This window comes from Cyanistes caeruleus, chromosome 6, assembly GCF_971803275.1.
Source record: "Cyanistes caeruleus chromosome 6, bCyaCae1.hap1.1, whole genome shotgun sequence".
In the NCBI taxonomy this organism is placed as follows: Eukaryota; Metazoa; Chordata; class Aves; order Passeriformes; family Paridae; genus Cyanistes; species Cyanistes caeruleus.
In genome coordinates this window covers 57,881,233-57,900,443 of record NC_141706.1, presented here as the reverse complement: position 1 = coordinate 57,900,443, position 19,211 = coordinate 57,881,233, and the positions used below count along the sequence as shown (strand labels likewise).

The 19,211-nt window shown below is 35.4% G+C and overlaps 2 long non-coding RNA genes across 2 annotated transcripts; one reads left to right on the top strand and one right to left on the bottom strand.

The window, feature by feature from the left end:
- Positions 1–1,052: 1,052 nt before the first annotated feature.
- Positions 1,053–4,838, top strand: LOC147652716 (uncharacterized). Its single transcript, XR_015287744.1, has 2 exons — positions 1,053–1,148; positions 3,408–4,838. It is a non-coding gene; the product is annotated as an uncharacterized LOC147652716 (long non-coding RNA).
- A 7,619-nt stretch (positions 4,839–12,457) lies between these two features.
- LOC111929811 (uncharacterized) lies at positions 12,458–18,159 on the bottom strand. Its single transcript, XR_002864858.2, has 2 exons — positions 18,084–18,159; positions 12,458–17,266 (listed from the first exon to the last, which is right to left on the bottom strand). It is a non-coding gene; the product is annotated as an uncharacterized LOC111929811 (long non-coding RNA).
- Between the last annotated feature and the right edge of the window lie 1,052 nt (positions 18,160–19,211).

Here is a 19,211-nt window from a genome sequence, read left to right as displayed (position 1 = left end):
ATGTGAACTAGCAGTCTGGCACAGTTATACTCTGTTTCCACTAATAACCACGGGAAGCAGCCCGTGTCATGGTGTAATGATGTACTGCATGCAGTGCTTAGAATATTAGATCTTTAATATGGCGAATGTGTCACTTTACAGATGGCTTCACTGAATTCAATTCAGGTGTTCTTCAGTGAATAAAGTTTTTTTCATCTTGCCCTGAATAGTGCAGCACAGAGTCTTATGTCTAAGAAATTGTGCAGGCAAAATGTCTCTGTTTTTCTAGAGTTTGACTAAAAACATAAGAAATAATAATTTAGCATGTAACAGAGGAGGGGATAAATAAATACATCGAAGGGGTTGACTTTGATTTGCAGAGTGTATTTTTCATTTCAATTTCAATTACACCAGTGTTGAAGTATACGTTCTCTTTCTCTCCACCGGTACTATCCCATACATCTGGAAGCAATCAGTCTTAAACAAAGGGCCCTGAGATATCAAGTTAGAGAAAGCAGACCAACTGCATGTGGCAGAGCTATGACAGCAAATCTGAAAATCTGTCTTCATTGATTTCAGTTGCTGTAATTTAGATTTGATGCAAAACTTATTAAGTATCAGCTCACTCCAATGTGTATTGCTGCCCAAGCAAAATATCTGGAAAATATTAAGAATTACTTTTTAATATAAATTGAATACACAGATCATATAAGCATGTGCTGAGAATTTATTTGATTTGAATAGGCTGTATAAGAACCTAAAGTACAATGAAGTGTAGATGTAAAGTACTTTTTATACTATAGAACTACAGAGAGTAGAATCTTTTTTCCAGTCAGGTTCCGCACCAACTGCTTAATCTTTCTAGAATAAAAGAGCTTTGTGATTTTCCATAATGTGAAGTCAGAAAAAAATGTGTTTACTAAAAAAAGCTATTTTAGCACTAAGTACTTTATATGATGGTAGAATTTTTGTATCAATTTGTTAGCTATAGTTTTTGAAAATTAAATTGTTTTCAATGTACAGCTTTGTGGGATTTGTGAGGAAAAAATATTGCATTATTTTTTACTTTGCAGACTTTCAAACAACTGTCTCTAGGTATGGTATAAATCAGAATCTGGCTTGTGAAAGGTATAGCTCCTCCTGGGATTCAGTGGAGACCTAGGCTACAGGTAGGTTCATACTGATAGAGATTTTAAATCTTACATGAGGAAAAGAGAAGTTGACTGGGAATGTTGAAAAATAAGCTATATCCTTCTCATTTTTTAATAATATTACATACTCTCAGTAGTGTGAAATAATAAAACTACTCATTTGTTACCAAGTAGAACAGAAGACCAGAATATGGCCTCTTACAAAATTAGTTGTCCTATTTGTTGAGCTGGGACCATAAGAGAATAAGTACTCACCACTGTGAAAATCATTCATTATCTGGTTCTGGGAGCCATTTGCTATTAAATTTAATGCCTTATGTTTTAAACTGAGAACCTTTCGATGTAAGAGGGGAGCTGTTTCTTCAGCTTGAAAATGGCACCATTTCTAGGTACATACTTTTTACTGCCTTTCTCTGAAGAAGTTGCTGAGTGCAAGAGTGAATGAAGAATATGGTACTGAAGTCATCAACATATTGGTTTGTGATGGGAGATCATATTTCTATATTTGAATAAGTTAACAAATGAAACTGATATGAGATAAAAACAAATTTCTAAATTAAGCAAGAGTTCTAAATGTTTTGGTCAACATATTGTGTAACAAAAGTGCTACCAGACAGAGGAGTCACACAGCTTTTCCAGGGAGTGCCTATTTCTGTATTTCAGCAGGTCTCTCCTGGGAAACAGTGCTACAAAAATTGCTGGTAATGGAGTGTGAAAGGACTAAGTGCTTTAAGAAAAAGAAACATTTTGCCTAAACCAAATAGTGCTGTAGTGTTGGTATAATAATCTAAAATAACATTAATTCTTAATTTTTTCTGAGTAATTATGTCACTTCCTGTTCTCTTCAGGACAGGATACCCATTTTTCATTGATATTATCTTTAAAAATCAATCATTAAATTCCACGTGCTCCTTTACAGTTTGAGAACACAAACTTTTGAGTAGAGGAATTAGCAATGTAAGTCAAATTGTACTTTTAAAGATATTTAACTAAATACTAATCTTACATGCTGGTTTTTTTGCATGTTTACCTAAACAAACATGCATGTTTACCTAAACAACACCTAAAACAAACCCATGGCTTCTGATATATTGTATGATAATTAAAAAAATCCAATGGGACTCTACATTCTAACCATTCTTTCATTACATGTCTGTTGTTTATAATACCACTTTACAAAGTAATTTACTAGTCAAAGGAAATATATTAAGTAGATATTTTGAGACACTTCATGGAAAAAGTTTGTTATTGATCACGTTTCTTTTGAGGAATGGAGAATGTGACTCCATAATATTATTTTGTCTGTTAATCACAACTCCAGTTTCTTCATTACCTTCCAAACTGTTTCCTGTGCCTGGACCCACCTACTGTGAAATTATTTTACCCCTAAGAGTGTCTTAGATAATTTTCTTGCCAAAAAAATATTTTTAGCACTTTACATTCTGTTCTTTAAAAGTATCAGAGAGGGTGAACTACTAAGCCAAATTCCCCTCAGGATTTGAGAATGTGACTCTGTAATCTTGTGTAAAGAGGCATTAACTATATTAGTCACAGTACTCTGCTTTTTCCGTATTCCTGACTAGTCCCTGATGTTGCTGTTCTTTCACAACCAGAATTCTCATTGGCACTAACAGATTTATCAAATCATTCTAAAAAAGAATTGAGATTGTAGAAGAGTACTCCTGTTGCTAAAAGGAACTGCATATTTTATTGTTATTTACTAGTGCATACACGTTGTACAAAAAACTTCAGAGCTTGGAATAGACAGTATTTTATAGCAGAGGTTGCCTGGGTGGGGACCAAGGGTAGGATTTTATGTTTCTGAGCTTCACTACAGTAAATAACCAGATTTGTATGTGAACACTGCCTCTGTAAGAATTATATGATGAAACTGGTGAAGGATGATTCAAAATATGTTAATGAAAATGGGCTGAGTTTTTTGGCAAAGGGCCAGCAGTGAGAACCTTAGAACTTTCAGATTCTAAATTCAGTTTTACATCAGCCCTTGCAGCATTACAGAAAGAAAAGCAGTAAAATTCTTCACTTAGTTATGATCCACATGAGGCAGTGCTCCAGCTGAATTGTTTTGCTCTTGTTCTGTGCTTTCTTCTCAGTTCATAGAATCATAGAATCGTTTGGTATGGAAGGGACCTTAAATGTCATCTTAGACTGTAGCAGTAGATTATACTGAATGGGTCACAAAATGTGACCCCAAAGGTGTCTTAGAGTAACTGACTTATACGTTGAAATGCTTAATGAAATGTGTGTTCCTTTCAGTTTTATCAGCAGAGGAAAAACACTTGGATGAGGAGCCCAAGATGTTGTCCTTGCTGTTCTCTCCTTACCTTTTCATTCCTTTTTTTTGTTATTGTGAATTTTGACTACATACAAGCAGTTTGTAATTGAAGAACCAGGTGCTTTTTAGAGTATATAACAACTTCAATTTTTCTTGAATGTTTATATTTGAGCTTCCCTTAGTATTTATTTGACTGCTTAGAATTTTTCTAAATTTGCTGTAGTCCATTTAATATAATGGTAAATGCACAGGGTTGGTTTTCCCGAATTGCCTCTTTCTTCCTTTACTTCCTTACTGATTCTAGTGAAAAACAAAAATTGGTTTCATACCACAAGAAAGATTCTGAAAACTGAGTGATATCAAGAATGAGGCAAATGATAAATGACAGAATATTTACTATTAAAATCTGAGACCTTATGCATTCTGCATATGTGTGCCTGTGGATTATGTAATATTATGTATTGTGTTCCAGACTGAAGTATTTTTATTTTCTTGTAATTTTTTTGGTCTAATTCTTTTTTGTGTGTGTTTAAGTGTGAAAATAATCTTTAGTTTGGAAACTGATTACATTAAAATGCTCCAAAACTAGGGACAGATATCAATGTTTTACATAGTGTAGATTAAAAAGTATGTTTCAAGGTGAATCAGTTGCCTGTTTTGAGATTAGCAATAGTGCACTAATATCAAATTTGAGAAGACAGTGGCCAGCATTTTTTAGGATTCCTACCACTGATTCATTGGAAAGAGTGAGCTGTGACATATATTAAATTGTAGTTCCTATATGGGATAAGAACAATACATTTTGATTGAAAACAACCAATAGACCATTCAGCTTTACTGTTTGCCTTGAAAGGCATTGGTGGTTCCAAAGCTTTTTTGTGAGCATCGTTCATATCTGTCTTTTAAGTATTTTAAAACAGATTGTAGAATTCTGTCTCTTAAATTGTACTTGAAAATAAAAAATCATTGTAGTGTATATGACAGACTTTGGGAAAGTGGTGTTTCTACAGGGTATTGTGATCTTTTTATTTTAATTCATTTTCTGGACTGTATTTAATGTGATATGATGTTATATTGTAACATCATCCAACATCTGTAATGTATGACTTGGTGTGCACATTATAATTTTTTCTGACAATCATACAGTAGTCATCTACTGTATCTTACTAATATAAAAATACATCCTGATTTATTAATGCATTAGTACTAATAATGCAGTAGATATGGGTTCTAGTGCAAATAACAATAATAGAGACTACTGCTAAGCAATTTCTAGTGCCAATTTTTCCAAGAAAGAGATGATTCTATGAATGGAGTTCTTAAAATATTGAATTTATGCACTAATATGTGGGCAATGTTCTCATTTTCTCACAGAGAATTTATTTGCTAATAAACTATCTCATGAGACTTGTTAAGTAAGGAGTCTGCAAGTTGTATGCAGCAATTTTAATTTATTTAGTGCCAATAATCTAAGAATGTGTAAGCACTTAAAAATATTAACATGGTAAAGATCTGATTACTCTGATAAGAATTTTATATTGTGGATGAACAGAAAGAGGCCTGGAAAGGAGGTGTGATGGTTAAACACTAAAAATGAGATCTCAAAGAAGTTGGGATGTGTTAACCTGAGTGTCAAATACTACAGTAGGGGTGCTCTTCCCTGTCTTGCTAGCTGCTTCTTTCCATAACTATTAATGGACCTGAGGAAAGATGAAAACTCAATTAATATTTAATTTACTTGGAAACAGAATACAAAGTTATACTTCTGTAAACATCAAAAATTCAAAAATTTTAAACAATTAATGTGTTTCAAATGGAGGACAACTTTTTCTTCCTTTTACCTAGCTTCTTGAAATTAGGAACATTCTTGTTAAAAAGCCAATAATGAAAAATCCTTCTGCACTGCTGTTTCCACAAATCAGGTTCCAATCACATAAACTTCCATCCTGGCTCTTCTAAAACTTTGTTGGAAATGTATTGATTACTTTAACAATAGAAATTTTAAGGAATTGATAAGCTAAATGTCTACACTGTTAAATGCAGAATGAGCTCTAAGAATAAAGTCAAAACCATTCAAACTCATATTTGCAAGCTTTGGTGCTAAAATGTGATTCCTTAACAGCTATGTAGGGGCATAAACAGTCAAACTGATGACTATCTTCCAAAAAGTTCAAGTCACTTTTGTTTTGGTATCTAAACATGTATTAAAAATTCAACCTTTGGGGGCTGATTTGTAGGAAATTTTAATAGTTCATTTGGTGATCCATAAACAAAGTCCAAAAGACTCATGACTTTTTAATGCACTCATCACTACTAATTTTGTAAAACTGCTGTGCATACACTACTGAATTCTGCTATGGTGTCTGTGAGGTCCTGGATACCGACATGCATCTTAAGTGACTGTCAGAACAAGCTCCATATGCATATCATTCCTCTTTTCCACTAATATAATGCTGTTATTTGTGTTGAATGAGAACCTAAGGATATAGGCAGAAAGTTTTCAGTTTAGACAGATTACCAGTCTGAATAAAATTAGAGTAACTGGATGACAGGGTAAACCCTAATCCACATTTTAGGATTAAAGCAATGAGAATTCAGTCCTGATATTTTAAAAAATAAATAGACATCTCATTACAGACTTCAATAGAATAATATTTCAGGGAAAAAAATATGTATTTACTAAAGAATTTCCAACCTTGCAAATTTAAGTGAGATTTTATTGTCTTAGTTTTCAGAATTATCTTAATTTCTAAAATTAATGACATAGAATATATAAACTACATTTAGTAACTTGGGGCTAGATGGTGTATAGGATCTCAAGGAAAGATGGCAGTAGGCATCAGTTTTGGACAATATTTGTTGTTGCAGAGAAACATTATTAGTAGAACTGGTAAAAACAGAACTAAGCAAGAACAAGGGGTCAAATAAGGATAAAGGGCCACATCCTGCAAAGTGCTGAGAGTACTTTGAAGTGCTGCCCTTAACTCCTGTTGACTCCTGCATGCAAGGAGAGTGGATTGAAAGAACGTGTGTATGTGCATGTGTGTGGAATCAAAGAACCTTATTTGAACCTTTCTTTGGGTTATAGCCAAGGACTTTAAGTCAAGACGATAGTCAGATGCCTGGGCTATGGAGTTACTTAAAGCAAAAGAAAAAAAAAGGAGTATAGCTGCTTTAGTTTTGATCTTGCTCATGTGATAAAAGTTCCAATAGCTTTCGATCCTGCTGGCAGGTCCAAAGACCTTTTCTCATTATATTTATATAAATGTTAATAACTATTTCAGTATTATTAATGATGGTTTGAACTCATTAAAGGTGGGAAATTTGTGGGATTAATTTGTTCCAGCTTCTATTTGCCAAGAGAGCATTTTCCCAGCATTATTCTTTCTCCATATATATTAACTTTGTAATTGTGGATCAAAGCCTACTCAGCTTTGGATGTATTAAGTGAATCTTACTGAAATAGAAACTCAGAAAGGCATTTTCTGCCAAAAAATGTAAGTGGAGAAGTCACGATTGAGTTCAGCTTATTAAATGTGTTTACTCAGTGTGCCTAAGTCATATTGGAATTTAAAAGAAAAAATAAAACATTGGTAGGCTTGGGCTGTGGGAGATGACAAGAAGTATATTTTAGAAGAAGTAGTCCTGGGCTAAAGATTTGAGAAACATCAACAATACAGAACCATAAACAAGACCTCATAAGTATATTGCCTGGAATAATATGTGGCTCTGTTCGATGAAAATTATTCAGGAATTGTGAAAAATCAGAACCTTAAAGGCTTGTACTTTATGTTCATCTGAATATAAGAATTCCATCTGGCCCTGTATCCTGTCTCTGAAAATTGCTGATACATTTGTGCTTTCAAAAGAAGGTGTAAAAATGTACAGGAAACTACTGTGGCTGGCATTTTCCTGAACTCTAATTACTAATCTGATTCAACTTTAAGTAGCTCTTTCCATAAAAATAAATATATATAAAATAATAATAATTGTAAGCATTTGTTCTATTTATATTATTTTTATATGAATATTTACGTATAAGTTATTGACTCCATTTACTTAATGTAATTTAGAATATCAGATCAGTCACATGAAATGAGACTAAAGGTCAGTATAGCTTAATATGGCTTCTCACTTGCTATGTGATAATTCTGTTGGTGAGCCTTATTATTTGCAGAGCAACAAAAACCAGATTATTCTTCTCTGTTAGCCTCTTTAATTGCATTAATGACTTTAGTTATCCCAACATTAATATTAGTAATCTTTTGCTTTCAGTCTTCTGGATTATTTTAAGTGAAGCAACTTGCTGTGTTTTGTTTTTCTTTTTGTAGAAACAGAGAATCATTAGGATTGGAAAACACTCTTGAGGTCATCAGGTCCAAACATTAACATCACAGTGCCAGGTCCACCACTAAGCCATGTCCCTAAGCACCACATCTACATGGTTTTTGTGCACTTTCAGGGATGATGATTTCACCACTTCCCTGAACAGTCTGTTCCCATGCTTCACCATCCTTTCCATGAAGAAACTTTTCCTAATATCCAATGTAAACATCCCCTGACACAGCTTGAAGCCATTCCCTCTTGTCCTATTATGTGTTGCCTGGGAGAAGAGAGTGACCTGCACCTCGCTACAACCTCATTTTGGGTAGCTGTAGAGAACAATAAGGTCTCCCCTGAACCTCTTCCTCTAAAGGCTAAACATCCCCACATCCCTCAGCTGCTCCTCATAGAACTTGTGCTCCAGACCCTTCCCCGGCTTCACTGCCCTTCTCTGGACATGCTCCAGCCCCTCAATCATCTTCCTGAATTGAGGGGCCCCAAACTGACACAGCACCTGAGGTATGGCCTCACCAGTGCTGAGTACAGGGAGATGATCCTGCCCTGCTCCTGCTGGCCACACTATTGCTGACACAGGCCAGGGTGCCATTTGCCTTCTTGGCCACCTGGGCTTGCAATGGCTCAAGTCCAGCTGCTATTGACCAGCACCCCCAGGTCCTTTTCTGTTGGGGAGTTTTCCAGTCACTCTGTCCCCAGCCTGTAGCACTGCAGGAGTTGTTGTGACCCAAGGGCAGGACCTGGCACTTGGCCTTGCTGAGCCTCACACCATTGGCCTTGGCCCATCAATCCAGCCTGTCCAGATCCTTCTGCAGAGCCTCCCTGCCCTCCAGCAGATCATGCTTGGTTTGTCAACAGACTGATTGAGGGTGCCTTGATCCCCTCATCAGATCATTGATAAAGATATTAAACAGGACTGGCAAGATCCCCAAGGATTCCAAGATCCCCAAGACTGATCCCTGGGGAGCACCACTGGTGGCTGGTCACCAGCTGGATGTAAATGTAGTCACCACCATTCGCTGTATCCAGCCAGTTTATCACCCAGTGAACAGAGCTGCCATCCATGCTCTGAGCAGCCATGTGAAGCTGTTACACACTTTCATTTGTCTTTGATACTGTTTCTGTAGTTTTATAGATACTATGGTAGAAGTTAAAACTATTGTTTTATGAGGTCTTTTTTTTCTGAGATAGAATGTCAAAACTTGTAGATGTTGGGAACATGGTAGTTTTATGTTGTTTTAGAATTATTTCTGGTTTCTTTTCTAGTAGTTTGTATTGTATGCCTTTTTGAATCCTGGTATATATTTAAGTGCTATTTTCAAAGAATTATCCAGAATTAGTCTTCTTTAGACCACCCCTCATTGTGATAATAAAAAGAGATTATATTCTTATATTATTTCATCTTATGTATTATGCTGCCTTTATTGATTTTATGCATCCACAATCCGTTTTAAGAACATGAGTCCTAGGTTGAACTAGAGGTTACCCTAGGCCAGTTTCCTACCTTTGCCACTGGCTAAAACAAAATACTCTTGGAAAAAAAATTGTTCAAACAGGGCAATCATGGATTGTTACTTTTTCAGAATTTCCCAGCTCCAGCAGTTTGCAGTTCAGGAAATTCCAAAGTCAGATACTGTCTTTGTAGTTAATGAATTTAACTTCCTGTGCTCAGTGCAGCATAATTCTGCAAATGCTAGCAGTAAGTTTTAGATTTGAGTGTCCTGACTAATTTTTGTCATCAATAATGCTTCCACCTTTTCTGTTCCTGTACTATTAGACTTAATTGAAGTAATAAATCAATTAGTGTTCATTAGACTTCTAAGTTTGTTTAGAACCTCAGTTAATTGGTCATTCCACTCATTTTTTGTCATATCTAATGTAGTTTATGTTTTCCCATCCCTTTCTGAACTCTAAAACTGTTTAATTTCCTACTTTGGCTAGTTTGTATTTACTATAAAATAAAATTTTACTATTTTTTTTCACACAAGGTAGAAAACACTTATTTGAGGAAGAGATTAATCAAATTTGAGGCATCCTTTGACTGTTTAAGATAAAGTGTGCTGCTGCTTAAGCTGTAGAACTTAATGGTTATTCCAAATGCATTTTATGCCAGCTGCAACTGTTTAAATAATTCACTCTTTTTTGAGGAGTTATGATATGAATAGGGATAAAACTGGAAAGAATTGATAAGTGTTTTGATTTTAAATGTTTCTGCTTAACCCTTTATTATGTTCACATAGTATTTTTGCGATAAATACTGTACTGAAGAAATTGGTCTTTGACTAATGATCTACCTGAAAATATGAGTTTCTTGTCTAGTGTTACACGTACAATTATATCCTCCATTGTTGAAATTGATAGCTTTCTGCTTTGACCCTGTTTTTAGGAGCAGGACCTTGGACACCAGTGTGCAGTTGGACGCATTGAAGGATAAAAGGTTTCCTGGGGTGTTTTTTTTTATGTGATCCAGTACAGAGATAAACACTGTAACACTATTTACATTTTCAGGGCTATTGCTATTGTAGTTTTAAGGGTGATATTGTGTGCACCAAGAATGTGTGTCATTACTCCTTTGAACAACTTCATATTTTAGGCATGGTATGTTAGTTGTGGCTTAAGGAAAGAACAGACATGCAGTTCACCTTGTGGGAAGGGGATTCTTCTGGTATTTCCCTATTATTGGATAATCTCTTTGATGAGGAACAGTCCCCAAATTTCTGTTCTCCCTCTTAAGTCTGGCACCTGCCCCAAATCTGTATTTATTTGAAGAAACAGGCCCCCAAAATGCTTTGCATATTTAGCACTGCTGTTTCCATTTACTGCTTGATCAACCTTTCTAGAGAATATACTCTTTCTTCAAAGGTTATTGTTGCTGGGGGGAAAAAAAAAATCAAGTCCTAGATATGCCCTCTGGTCTTAAACAGTATCTGTTCTCAAACCACAAGTTCTTGAAATGGGTCCTTGTTAGCTATTACAATGGGTTTGCTACATCACAGGCACTCAAGATCCAAAATTTTGTCCTTGTGATATAACTAGAGATGTGCTGTTGGTCTTCATACAAGGAACTTCTCTTGTTGAAAGGGAATGATTTGCATATCTTTTGCAATTAATATATTTGCTTCTCCTGAATTGAGGATTTAGTCCAAAATCTCATTTTGGCTGTGCAGAACATGCAAATGTTAAGTCACATGACCAAGCCTACATGTGGCTCTTTGCTGATTGTTCAAGATGCAAATACTGTGCAAAAGGCAGCTAGACTTTGAGGTTTTCTCAGGAGTTAAGAAAGCTTTTGTATTTTCATCTTCTCTCTAATCACTAAAAGAAGAGTTCATGCCAGGGAGTCTAAATTCTCCACATCACTACCCAGTGGTATGTGTGTGTTTTGCTCCAAGGCTGTCTGTTTCTTGAATTGGCTTAAGTGGATCAACTTCCTCTCTCCTCAGTCTAAGTGGGCTTGCTTATTTCTCAACACCATTGCAGTGTTGGCTGCTGAACTATTTGGCTTTGTTTTATAGACACAGATTCAAATGGCTTCTTCTCTGTGTTCTTTTGTTCTAATACTTCCTTCTCTCTTTTTAATGAAGGCCAGATGGTCTCTCAGCCACGACATCACTCCTGACTGTTCTTGATATGGCAGATGTAGGTTCCCATTCTATTGTCTTACCTGTTCATAAGGAGTGACTTACATAGCTATAGAACGCTGGTCAACCTAGGTCATTCAGTACTCATAGAGAATTTGCTGTCTAATCATTCCTTCATTTTCATTTCCAGAATTAAGCTCCACTCCACAGTCTTTAGAATTCTTAGACCAGTTCTGTTGGACAGGACTCTTCTCTTGCAAAGGGAACAATGTTTTACTAATTACTGATATTAGATGATCTGTGCCTTCACAGGCTTTGAAGATTGTAAGCCTTGGCCATGCATTATTCATTTTAGATTTTTGATTTATGTTTCCTCCCAGGGAACTTGCAATAGACACAGGATGCCCCTATTTTCTACATTCTGTGCTCAGATTTTGGATGGAGACTCTGGCTACTGAAAGAAATTATTGAAATAACTGGCAAGCTAGGAATCCTGGCTTCAGTATGTCTAGCAATCAAAGGACTTGAGAGAGGAAGTCAATCAGTATTTCAAAGTGAATAAACTGTCTTTTATCAGAGGTAATTAATTACTGAAGGGAATAGATAGCAGTGCATAAGAGTAATATTCTATATGATAGCATTAGTGTTAGCCCTTAGAAAACAGTTCTTCAGGGCTCATAATATTCTTATCTTTTAAATACAATGAAATATCTGTACAATAGCTCTTGCCTAGGCAGCACTAAGGCACACCTGTAAGTTCACCATCCAAGCCTCCACAACTTTTCTGCATAGCCATTGACGGCACTTTAATTTCACCATGATACCAGGTTTTACACAAACTTTAAAGTAACTAGTTTTGATATTCCCAGAGAACCAAATATTTTATGAGTAATTTTTCCAGACACTCCTTGCTTATAGAACACTACAGCTATGGTCTTGATCCAGAGTATTTAGCTAGGATCTAGTAAGGTGTATGTGTGAAGGTAAGTTTGAATTACAGAGGAAGCTTCTGGATAAAGCTTTCCTAGAAGAATAAAGAATTACAAACTGCTTCGCTGAATAGATTTTAGTATATGTGTCTTGTAAACAAAAAAGACAGCAATTGCATATTTGGGTACGTTATATTTTTATTTCTATAAGTTACAGAATAACAGCATCTCTTCTTTTTTTTTGACAAATCTGTGAATTGTAGTGATAAATAATTAGTCTGTTCCAGAATATTTGTTGGACCACCATTTATTAAAGATAAACATTGCTGCAAGATGTAAACAGTGTATACAAAGAAAGGTGATTGTTTAATGCCTAACACAAAATTTGAAGAGACAACAAAGTCTTCAGAACACATTGATACTCATTTTAAAACTGTGGAATGAAAATCCTAAGAATTAATTTTGAGAATTAGTCTATGATCATGAGCAGACAGAGCTGGGGATATCAGATTTCCAACAGATAAGTATTTTCACATTGGAAAAACACATCAGTATCCACCTCAGTATTTTCTGGAAAAAAGTTTTGGCTTTTCTTTATTCACAAAAGAATTTCTAAATAGTTTTCTGTATATAATTTATATTGTTTATAATTTTGGTATTAAAATAACCCCAAATTCATTGATACAATTTTGTTTTCAGAGTCTTCTATTCCCCAGGCGAAAAAAAATGTTTCAATTGCAATCTAGCTTCAATTAAAATTTGGCTAGAAGGGGTTTTTTTCATTGGAAACATTAGTCTGTTTCCATTCCAACTGCAGGCTAACATCCATGCTTTCGGATAAATAGCAATGAGCCTTCTCACAGTTTCTCAGAAGCTCTTTAAATAAACAATAATTGTGTATCAACAACCTCCTGATGTCAGAAGTTCTTTTTAAGAGGCATTCAGTCTGCATTGTGGGTTAATAATTCTTGTCCAGATAATGTTTAACTAAAATATGTCTATGAATGAAAGAAGATGAAATTCTATGAGAAGGAGCTCTAGGAAGATACAGTGTATTGGAAAGCGATAGTTAAACAGCGCCAGGATTCTAGGTTAGCTTAAGAGACATTGCTGGACCTTGAGCTGCAAGTGGGATATACCATGGAGCTGCCTTGGGGAAAGGGAAGAAAGCTCTATATAAGTTCTCTGATAGTAGAGCAGTGCTCTGAGTTGGTCTATCCCAGGTAAGCTGACTGCCAATGTCCCCACTGGGATGATCCAACAGCCACTGGAAAACTTCATTTTGTGCCCTCTGGCTCTGCCCAGTGCCTCGTTATTGGAGAAATGGGATAGAGGGCAATGTGCTGGGGTTGCACCACGGGGAAAAAACTGTGTAGTGCACTTTACTTAGAGAACTGAAGGTGTCACTAAAAATCATGAAGACAAATCCATTCCCTGGAAGCCAGAACAGGGAAAATCTGGGGAAGTGGTGAAAAAGATGAATCCTTTTCCAGTTGCGGAGTCTGATCAGACAACATAAGAGAAAGCAGGGTACTTTTTTATTGGTGTTAGATCTGTCTCAGTTCTTTATACATCTATGTCCTTAAAAAGTGCTAATTGTGGCTATAATTGGACTTAGTAAGTTCTCCAAGTAGTCATTATGGTACGAACAGTCTAAAAGGTTCAATTTCCATCTGTTACTAGATCTATGGCTTGAATAGCAAACATTTTTTTTTTCCTTAAAATTGGCTTTGTTTCTTGTATTACACTTGTTTGTCACTGTGTTCAGTATGTGGAAGATAAATACATGTCACTGTAAAATGTTTTAAAATTATTTTTAAATGTTTCCTCCTGAATAGGTAGGACTTCTGATAGTCATAATTTCTGGTTCTTTCTCTAGAAGTGAATATTGCTTATTGAAGTATTTTCTTTCCATAATTCCTTCAGCTTGGCTTGCCTTATAATTTAGGATCTCATGCTTTCTTAGGTTATGTCATAGGACATAATGGTATACTCGATGGAAAGATATAGAAAATATCTTGATAAGCATGTTTTAATTGGCAGGATACGGAACACAGTGGAAAATGTAAGACAGTATTGCAATAGTTCTCCACTCTGCATCTTTCAGTTTCCTCCCTTTCAATTTTGACTTAAAGTCATGTTTTAAGTTTCATCCTTGGCTGGAAGACAAAATTTCTGGGAGTATTTGCAGTCAATGATCTGTCATAGTGTCAAAGAGTACATCAAATATTTAATAAGACAATTACCAATGAACTATATTTTTTTTTCTGTAAAAATGGAAAATGAGCACTTCATCACTTTTAAAAATGAACAATCATCTCTTACCTTTCTACCAGGAAGAACTATCAAAGAAACTAATAAATATCTATATAAGGGGGGAAAAAACAAAAAGGAAATAGAGAAAGAGGTGGCCAAACAAATGGATAGCAGCAGACTGAATCTAAAAGGTCAGTGTCTCACTCCTGGTACAATCTAATATAGTCTTATTGGGCTGGGGATTGTTGACCTCTGCCTCTGAATGACCCTTAAATTGTGAATTATTTTAGAAAAAGTATCTTTCCAATATCAAACTACTGCTTGTTTCGATTTCAAAACAAGTTTAATTTGCATGCAGTGGTGTGGTGTGCCAACACTTCCTGACTTGGAGGAAACACTGATCATTTATCCATATGCAGAAGCAGTGTGAGGGCTAACTTTAAAACTGATTTGAGGAAGTTGTGTAATGGCCAAAATGGAAAATGCAATTACTTTTGTCAAACATCTGTGGAAATATGAATTCTCATCTCATGAAATGTGTTAAAAAGTGTTTTTCAGAATTTATTACTTTGCTGATTTATATTCTGTTGTACAGGGTGTTAACTCCAGAAATAGTTTGTGTCTCTTTCTTGCTGACTCTTTCTCATCTATCATCTATCAGTGTTCTCTGGTAGTCTTGTCTCGAAAGATGTATGTTAGATAATCTGATAATGTAGTTGGAAGCTTAAGCCCATAGTTGAGTTTAGTTTCTATGGGAAACAACATTAATAAAGAAAAGTGCACTTTCCCGTACTGATTTTCCACTTTTGCAAAGTTTCTGTACCTTGTTTGACATCTTCAGCAGACATCTGAAAGACTAATACTTTCTAAATTTAATATTTTTTTTAAAAAGGGCTTCAATTTTTTTTTCAATCATTTGTATTCTACCAAAGCCATAAATAAAGCATCATGCACATCTGCCTGTCTTTCTCTACCAGAAAAAGCTCTATGCAGAGCTTTCCCACTTTCATTTTTCACTTCATCTTTATTGGCTGAAAATCAAACGCCTTCTTGTTTACTTTGGCAGGCAGTTGAAGGTTATGACTGAGCCCCTCCATTTTCTTTCTTTGTTTCATTTACAGTAGTGATCAAAACCATGAAGTTTCCTTTATGTATTTCTTTGCTGAGAATTCCTGTGAAATAACATTGTGGACATAGCTGCTCTTGGCATTTACTGCCAAAATTTAATTATCTGATGTCTGTGTCATATTATCACTTATTCATTTCAGTTTCTTCTTATAATAGGGTCATATTGTGCCTGTAACCACATTTTCATTACTTGTCTTTGACACCTTTCTCTTTCAGCTAAACATCTCTTGAAGTGGCATGGAACACAATAGTCAAAGTTTCATTGTACCATCACTAACCTTTACACAGTTTATATTGCTTTCCAACTTTTTTTTCTTGTGTTTGATTTGCAGCTTGATGACTTTCTGTGTGAGTTGTAAAACTCATTTGTTTTCCAAATATATCAGTGGGTTTTGCATCAGACTTATGTTAACTACAATGTAATTTATATATCTCAGATTCAATATTTGAGTTTTGCAGTTTGTCATAATAATGAAATAGAAAGCAAGGATTTTCTCTCTTTATAGTTCATTTCACTATTTTTTTTCTTGAAGATTATCACACTGTTGTGTTTCTAGTACAGCAAATGGAAAGTAAAATTTCATATGGATTAGGTGAAAGTATTTTTATGTGAGAAATATAATTGTCTAAAAATTTTCTAAAAATATTGTAAGATACAAAGAACATATTTGTGTTTTATTGTACATGAATGTTTTTAGTTGTTTGACAGATACTTTTTGTTCTGTTCATGAAATGGTATTTGCAAGCACTAGGCTATTTGAGAATTCATTGTGCTACTTGGAATATTGAAAAATGTTATACTTGCACTCATATTCATATGTCTAATATGCATAAGTGCTTGTTACATTATTATATTAGGTGACAAATATATGAGCATATAGTATGTGTGAGTAATTGAGACAAATTAATACCTTGCAATTACCTCTGGAAAGAATGTGCCACTGTTTGTAGAAACTCCATCAAGGGTTACCTTTTACTAACCTGAATTTGTGGGGAGAGGACTTTTACTGCACGTGCACCAAAAATTTTGCTGGCAACTTTCCCCATCCCCATCCAACACCGCAGGAATGGCTCACTGCCTTAAAGAAATACAAAGGAACAAGTGAAGGGAAAAGTCACTGAATGCCAGGATGAGAACAACCACAAGACTGAAAAAGGATGAAAAATAAGACATTCAAAATTTCATAATAAACTGGAATTCAGATGGAAGTCAGACTGAAGGAAATAATAAAAGAGAAATTGAGACATACAGAATAATGTATTCATGTACACTGATATATATTCAAAAGCAGTAATTAGTGATCCAAACTTGTAGATTTCTGCCACAAACTGCTATCTGGGGGATTTTGGCCATCTTCCTATGAGAAGGCAAGGCTTTTAGAAAGCATGGAATTCTCACAGCTGAAAAGAGACTTTAATGTTGGCACACAGATGCTCCATTGGCTTCTCAAGTTGTTGATCTAAAAACATTTCTTATTCCAGCAAAAGAATATATGGTAGAGTTGCAGGCTGTGGATCATCTCCATTTTCTCCTGCAAGAGAAAAGACTTCAGGAAACTGAGTTTTTATGGAATGTAGAGCCATAGGAGAAGGTTCTTCTCCTTGAGTCTGCCAGGGAGAGGAAAAAGAAAATGGTCAATTAGTATGAAGTTCAGTACCATTTGTTAAATACAGGGGTTGTCAAGGATGTTTTCTTTATATTGCCTTTCAGTTATGAAAAGCCAGTTTTGAGAGCATATTATGTCTTGTCCTGAGATATATTATATGCCTGAAAATCCTACTAACCTCGCTGGAAATTTGTAATCCTGTGTAGGAGGTCAACAAGTTCATTTTTATGAACTCATTGCCTTGTTTCTGAACTACCCGGTAACAGAGTTCACTGTCTAGAATTTGCCTTTGCAGTCTTGTCTTAGCTTACCCCAGAGCCAACATTTGTGTTGTTCCTTTAAATTCTCATTTGAGGGAAACTGGCTCACTTGGCAGACAGAATTACTGGCACAAATATAACTGGACCTCAATGTAATTCCCTCATGGGCAGATGTAGGCTGATGTTTTTTGCTACTTGTTGTTTGTCAAAAGGTCTTGCAAGGCCAGATTGGTTGTTGCTTCAATTACAAAGCATTATAGATTATATACAGTGGAAAACAATAGTAATGCATGAAACCCGAAAAATTAGGAATCCATCGTGCTTTTGCATCTGTGAATTTTCATTGGTTTGGGATGTAACCATTTGATTTTGGCATTGTACTTGTGTTCATGTCAATAAGTAAGACAGCTAAACCTCTCGGGAATTACTGTCTCTTAATCAAGCCCATCATTAAATTGTGTATGCAGAAATGGGCCTAGAGACTGGAGCTCCTGCCAAAACCCCAGAAGCCAGAAAAGAACATTGTGATTTTAAAAAACATTCCTGTAGGACATTTACCAATGTTTATGCAAGTCTTAGTCCATCTCTTTCATTGCTGCTTTCAGTTGATTGAGAGCATAAGGTGTTGTGTTTCCTGTAAGGAGAAGCAGATAGGAGTGATGCCTTTTTTCACCTTGATATCATATGATCTTAAATTTCCTCAAGGATTCTCTTGGATCCACCTCTGGACTTCTGCAGTCTGCAAAAATCCTGATTAAGTAAGGCTCCTATTTGTTTTACTAGCCTCAGATGTCACTCCAAGAATGCCATGGAATGTTTGGAGTACCTGTGGACATTAATTTTAAATTGTCATCTGGAATGTGTTTACTCATGCTTGTAGACTGAAATATGTTTATTGTTATTCACATAGAAGATGCAGTGTTATATAAATGTTTAATGTATGTATAAGCCTGTAGTTTTTTTTCTTGTTGCTTTTCCTTGTTGCTAAGAATCGTTCAGTCTAATTTGTGTGTATATTGTAAGAATACATGCAAACAAATTCCTCATATTAGTATTGGTATAAGCACAAACCTAATGAAAGCATCCACTTCATGGTCTGCCTGTGCCAGATATTTACTATCACATGATCATTATGTTTCAAACAGACTGTGAGTGTATTACATGCACATAGAAATATACAGGCAGCTGTAAGGATCTAATGCTGAAAATCAGATCTCTAATCATACCTTTTCTGTATTTCCAGATTTCTTCCACTTCCCCCTCTAATTTGACCAAAATTTGAAGTTAAATTTTTGTCTTTGAAATTAAATAAATTGCAGAAAACAGTAATTAGGCACTAAAAATCTTTTCAACTCATGTACAAAATTTGAACCTATAGTCAGCAGTGGTGAGGTCTGAAAAGAATAGCTCAGGAGTTAAACTGACCTGAAGTGCATTCTTTTACTGACTTAAGTATCTTTCTCAAACGAAAAAACCCAACCAAACAAAGCTCAACAAACAATCCACACAATTGGTGCACAGATGGTACAGAGCAGAACCAGATTCCTCTGCAGAACTGTAAAGCTTTCATGGCATGCAGTTTCTACACTGATACAGATTTTACCCATCCATCTGAGCTGTTAAGTTTTTGTGCACCGAGTGTGAGACTCATAGATTTGGCTCCAGCATCCACTCACCCCCACAGAT